Source organism: Pelodiscus sinensis, chromosome 25 (genome assembly GCF_049634645.1).
Source record: "Pelodiscus sinensis isolate JC-2024 chromosome 25, ASM4963464v1, whole genome shotgun sequence".
Classification (NCBI taxonomy): Eukaryota; Metazoa; Chordata; order Testudines; family Trionychidae; genus Pelodiscus; species Pelodiscus sinensis.
In genome coordinates this window covers 2171284-2177809 of record NC_134735.1, presented here as the reverse complement: position 1 = coordinate 2177809, position 6526 = coordinate 2171284, and the positions used below count along the sequence as shown (strand labels likewise).

Sequence of the window (6526 nt, the reverse complement as noted above, 5' to 3'; positions counted from 1 at the left end):
CACATGGCCGCCCGGCAAATGTCCTAGAGGGGAACTCCCTTGAGGAAGACAGCGGATGACACCATTGCCCTGGTAGAATGGACCCTGATAGTATGTGGAAGGGTTTTGTTCCGCAATGCATATCAGCGTGTAATGCAGGAGACGATTATCTTTGATATATGTTGTGCTGATAACGGGAGATCTTTGGAATGGTCGGCTATGAGATTTCTGGAAAGCCCTAGTTCTTTCAATGTAAAAGGCCAGTGCTTGGTGAACGTCCAAAGAATGCAGTCGAGCGTGCCATTCTGAGGAGTGTGGTTTCAGATAGAATACGGGAAGGATTATGGGCTCATTAATGTGAAACTCGGAGTTAACTTTAGGTAAGAATGCTGGTTGGGGTTGTAGTATGACTTGTGAGGTGTAAAGCTGGTTTAGGGAGGTGTTGCCGATAGGGCTGCTAGCTCTCCCACTCTGCATGCTGAAGTTATTGCCAGCAGAAATACCACTTTCACGGCTACAGTGGATAAGTTGCACGTGGCTAAAGGTTCAAATGTTGGTCGCATTAAGGTATCTAGGACCAATTCCAGATTCCACAGGTCAGGGGGTTGTTTATGGCCTGGAAAGGTATTGGACAACCCTTTCAAGAACCTTCTTGTGATAGGGTGCGAGAATACAGTATAGCCGTCCACAAGTTGTCGAAAGGTCATGACTGCTGCTAAATGGACCTTCAGAGAAGAAAGTGCGAGGCACAAGTGTTTGAGGTGGAGGATATAGTCCAAGATAGAATGCATGGGTAACGTGTTAGGGTCTAGATTCTTGTCTGAGCACCAAGAACAGAACCAGAGCCATTTGTGAAGGTAAGTGGTACTCGTGCTAGATCTTCCGCTATGTAGGAGAACGTGTCTGACAGCTTGCAAACAATTCATTTTTCCTTGTTGAAACCAATTAGGAGCCATGCTGCCAACGCAAGGTGATCTGACTGAGGGTGTAGCAAGTGCCCGTGATCCTGTGTCAGTAAATTGGATCGTCTGGGAAGAAGATATGGGGGATGGGGCAACATGCAGAACAGGTAAGGAAACCACATTTTACGTGTCCCTAGGGTGCCATTCATATTACTCTGGCTCCATCCATAGCTATCTTCTCCAGAACTTTCAGGATCAAAGGAATGGAAGGAAATGTGTATAAGAGGTGATGGGTCCAGTTGCAGAGGAAAGCATCCCCTCTGGATGCCAGACTGATGCCCACTCTTGAACAATATTGAGGGCACTTTGCGTTGTACTGAGTGGTGAAGAGGTCCACAGATGGATATCCCCAGCGGTTCAATAGCACCTGAAAGATGTCTGGGTGAAGCTCCCATTCCTGCTGCTGGGTAAAATGCTTGCTGAGGGCATCCGCTGTGGTGGTGTCCTCGCAAGGGAGGTACGCTGCTGTGATCGCAACTTTGTGCTGGTTGCACCAGTTCCATAAACGTATGGCTTCCATGCAAAGAGAATGGGACCAAGCTCTTTCTTGCCTGTTTATGTAGTATACGGTTGTCATGTTGTCTGTGAGGATACACACCACGCGGCCGCGGATAAGAGGCAGGAAATGTTTGCAGGTGTTGAAGACCGCTCTCAGCTTGAGAAGGTTTATATATTGAAAAGACTCCTGTGTGGACCACCGACGTTGGGTCTGTTTGCTGGGAGATGGGTGCCCCAACCAAGTAGGGATGCATCAGTTGTAATCTGCATGGTTGGTTGGGGTCGGTGGAAAGGTATCCCAGCCAACATATTGCAGGGAATGGTCCACCACATTAAGGATTCTTTGACCATACCTGGGACCAGCACCATCCTGTGCGCATCATGTTTGAGAGGGATGTACACTGTGGACATCCAATGCTGGAGGCATTGGAAGTGCAGCCTTGCATGTGCTACAACATATGCTGTAGCTGCCATGTGTCCCATGAGCTGTTGGCATGTAGAGTATGAGAACCTTGGGGCTGGTAGTGAGAACCTGAACAAGGTCCTGAATAGCGTGGAATCTGGTGGTGGGCAAGTATGCGCGTGCTGTGACTGAATCGAGGTGAGCCCGTATAAATTCTATGGACTGTTGTGGTGTCATGGATGACTTTGGAACATTGATTATGAGACCGAGTGTCTCAAATAGTGTCCTTGTCATGTTGGCGGCCTAGAATGCTTCGTCAAAGGAAGAAGCTCTGAGGAGACAATCGTCTAGGTAAGGAAATATTATGATTCCCAAGCGTAGTAGGAATCATACTACTACCAGTGTTTTCGAGAAAACCCTAGGAGCTGAAGAGAGGCTGAATGATAGGACCTTGTACTGAAAGTGCTCGGATCCTACTACAAAACATAGGAATCGCCTGTGTCCTGGATAGTCACGTGAAAGTAGGCGTCCTGTAAATCGAGGGATGCAAACCAGTCCCCTTGCTCAAGTGCCAGAATGATAGTTGCTAATGTCACCATCTTGAAGCGTTGTTTGCGGACGTACTGATTTAGCTGATGAAGGTCCAAGATTGGTCTTCAGCCCCCTGACTTTTTCTGAGTTAGAAAATAGTGGGAGTAAAATCCCTTCTCTTCGAAGCCCTTTGGTATCCTTTTCCACTGTGCCGATATCCAGCAGATGAGCTACCTCTTGTCTTAGAGGAGACTTGTGAGAGGGCTCCCTCAAGAGGGACGGGGAAGGAGGGAACGAAGTGAGTAGAATTGTGTAGCCTGATGTAATCAGCTGTATGACCCATCGGTCGGTGGTTATAGCGGCCCAACAGTGTTGAAATAACCTTAAATGATGGTGAAAGAGTCCTGTGATGGTATTTCAGGCAGTCAATATTGGAATGGTTTGCAATCCCTCGATCAACACGTCAAACCTGCTGCCTGGTGTTTTGCTGATTGGATGGCCTGTTGGTCTGTGACCTCCGTCTCTGCTGACGCTGTCTGGGACGTTGTTGTTCGTTGTGTCTAAACTGTGGTGTCGAGTAAGGGAAGGGCCTTTGTCTTTCGTACGGTGTATATTGCTTGCAATGGTATGGAGGTGTGTACATGCCTAGCATCCTAAACGTTGTACAAGAATCCTTACCCGTGTGTAACACCTGGTCAGTTTTTTTTTTTTAGCAAAGAGTCTGTGTCTATCAAATCCTCTACCTTCGATTGGAGTTCCTTTGGCACCGCTGCCCTATGGAGCCACGAGGCCTGCACATGACCACTGATGTGGCTGTAGTCCGCGCCACCGCATCCGCAGTATCGAGGGCAATGTGTAAAGCCGATGGGGAGACAGTGTAACCCTCTTGCACAACCGCTTTGAGGACCTGAGGCTTACCATCTGGTAAGTGTTCGAGGAGGGGGAACTAATTTTGAATAATTATCAAAACTGTGGTTGGCCAACAGCGCGGCATAATTTGGCCATTCTCAATGTTAAAGCGGCTGATGAATAGACCTTCCTGCCCAAGAGGTCCAGGTTTTTATTATCCCTGTCTCCGGTGGTGTTCTTGTATTGCGGCACTTTGGCTCTCTGTTGTGCTGCATCAACAAGGGAGTTAGGCTGTGGATGGTTAAATAAAAACTCCATCCCTTAAGCCGGTACAAAGTACTTTTTGTCTGCTTTTTTATTTGTAGCTGGAGCGGAAGCGGGTGTTTGCCATGTATAGTTGGCCACTTCTAGGATTGCCTCATCGAGTGGTAAAGCCACCTTTGATGTTTGAGAGAGCTGTAGGTTTCTTAGGAGGTGGTGCTCTTCTGCTGGACTTCTGATAGCTGCACCTTTTGACTGTCAGCAACCCTCCTAAACAGTTCCTGAAATTGACATAAGTCGTCCGTGGGTGAGGAGTTTCCTGGGAAGACAGTGTCATCAGGTGAAGAGGAAGATATGTCTGCAGGAGAATGGTCTTGTGGTTCGTCTCTGACAGCTGTCCCTCTTTCTAGCCCAGGCTGATCTGTTCTGGCTGGCTGGTTCCCCCGGGTGTGGGTGGCCTCACTGGAGAGAGAAAGAGTTTTATCGCAGGTCGCGCGTGTCCGGCCACGTGGCAGTGACTTTCGTGAAGAATGATCTGGTGAGTGTGAATAACATCTGTCATGGCGGCTGTGCTTATGTCATCAGTTATAGTAGTGCGAGGAGTATCTGTGGTGATACCTGCTTTTATAGATATCTCTGTACCTGGAACTAGTGGAGAGTGTGAGGGACCTAGGAGATCTGGATCTACCCCATGAGCATACTGGAGAGGATGACGGATACCGGTGCTGATGGTGGTATCTCAGAGAAGGAGATGCACTTGGGAGTAGTGGTGAGCTCTGGATGGAAAGTGGCCTGAATGGACTGATGGAACCACCAACAGTGAAGGTGGTTAAGGAGAGAACACAGCTTGTTCCAGACTTGGCGATGGGGTCGGTAGTTTGTGCGATTTCCGCATGCTTTGGTCGGTGCCAGGGAGTGCTGCCTCGGGGATGTCGGTGGTGTCGATGTGGGAGTCAGTGCCATCTGCGGAGCTACGCAACATGGTGGTGCCACGGTTGAGCAGTGTGCCGGTGCTGGCTGGTTTGTCAGTGCCGGGGCAGCCAGTGCCATGAGTTGACGCTGATATGTGCAGTGCCATCGGTGCCAAGTGATGTGCCAATCTCTGCGCCAGTCTGGTCTGTGAGACCATTGCTGGTGCCGCCTGTAGTGTTGATGCCGGGCTCAGTGCCGATGTACTGTGGACTTGTTTCTCTTTGTCCAGTGGCTGTGGTTGTGCCTGAAGTGCCCGGTTAGTCTCACATGCTCATGTGGGTTGCTGGCAGGTAGCGAGATGGATAAGGCCTCCTTTTAGGCATGTGTCACCTTTGGAGAAGGTCGATGCTTGGCCGTTGGGAGTAATTGTGAAGGGCCGGGGGAGTTCATTTGTGACTGGAGCACCTTGTTGAACAGCAGCATTTTGAGCTGCATGCATCTCCTGGTCCTGCCTCGCTCAAGTGGTCAGCTTCAAGCAGTGAGGGCAGGGGAGGCTTGTTCAGGCAGTGCAGAGGTGCTTGTGGAAGCTAGTGGGAGCTGCATAAAAGGCTTTGTTGGCACCATTGAATTAGCAGCACCAGCAGGTGCTGAGCGCTTAGGCTCTGACTCAGCTCTCCTGGCTGATGTAGTCTTGTGTTTTTCCACAGTGCCGGAGACTGACGGCACTAAGGAACGGGAGGCTTGGGGCAGCGCAGGCAGTGAGCGAGCCCGGGAAGCCTGCAAAACTTGAGAGCCTCTATGGGGCAGTGAGCGAGCCCTGTCAAAGGGCTTTTGCTGTCCCCCGTCTCCTCAGACTTATCCCCGGATGGCTGGAGGGACTTCTCCCAGAGAAGGTTTTTTGAGCCACATTTCACAGTCTTTTCTGCCTCTCGCTGTCATATTTAGGCAATGTGGGCATTTATGTGCCATGTGAGTTTCTCCAAGGCATTTAATGCAGGATGAGTGTCCATCTGAAACAGGCACTGAATCCTGGCATGAGTTGCATTTCTTAATGCTGGGAGAGCCCAGCATGTTGAGAAAGGAAAAAAAAAAGCTACATTGGCATTTGGCTTTTTTTTTTTAATGAAGTAAACGTTGAAAACTGCCATTAACTGACTAAGAACTATCTATACTATTTGTTTGTTTCCTGTCAGAAACGGAGAGCATTGCTATGACTCCATCTTCAACTGAGGACGGTAGAAAAGGAACTGAGGGAGGCTCGTGCCGCGCGCGCACCCAAAGAACAACAGCAGTGCGAGACACAGAATGCGCAGGCACGGTGTGAGGGGCACTCGTGAGCAAAAAATCTCCGATCTGCAGCGCAAGGACGCACCGAGACCTGAGTGGAGCACCCACAGGGAGCCCACTCGATGGAGAACTAAGTTTTTTATCGGACGTCTATGTAGATACTTTTGCTGGTTTGCAACTTTAATCTATTTTCAACCAATTTACATCTAAACGTTTTAATCTGAAGGACAGGTGAAGCGGTTACATTCCAACTTGCACTAAAAGCATGTATCTAAATATTCTTTCAACTGGCAACTATGAAAAGTGGGGAGGGAGACATAAGCATTTATACTCCACCCTCCATTTTAAACACTGCTTTTAAAAGATAACATTAACCCTCCTAGCCATTGTCACTCTATGCCATGAAGTCCTTTGAAAAAGCAACTAACAGTAATATAATTCCTCTCAGGCTATGTCTACACTACAAAGATAAATTGGAAAAAGAAACGCAATTTGTCATACGAAAATTGTGTATCTTTTTCCAATTTACTTCCTAAAGAGACTTTTCTGAAATTTCGCCCATCTTCATGGGGCCAAATTTTGGAAAATACCCTCTTTCAGAACATCCCTTCTTCCTCATAAAATGAGTGTCAGGGTGCAAGCCCCCACCGTGCCTCAGTGCCCCCTGACTGTCCTCATCTAGCCCCACTCAGGGCAAGTTACAGTCTGTTTGGGTTGCTCATCATTGGCATCGGATTGTTTCCACTGCCCGGCTTACCTGGTCGGCATCATGATCCGCCTGCAAACCAGGGTTTTGTCTCCAGCCCCTAGCAAGGGGGAGTCTTGGCTGGCCCTCTTCCAGACT

At 48.9% G+C, this 6526-nt stretch overlaps 1 long non-coding RNA gene across 1 annotated transcript; it reads left to right on the top strand.

Annotated features, from left to right (window-relative positions):
* Positions 1-858: 858 nt before the first annotated feature.
* Positions 859-5770, top strand: LOC142819931 (uncharacterized). The gene is made up of 3 exons (XR_012897615.1): positions 859-1048; positions 3087-3297; positions 5589-5770. It is a non-coding gene; the product is annotated as an uncharacterized LOC142819931 (long non-coding RNA).
* Positions 5771-6526: the final 756 nt, after the last annotated feature.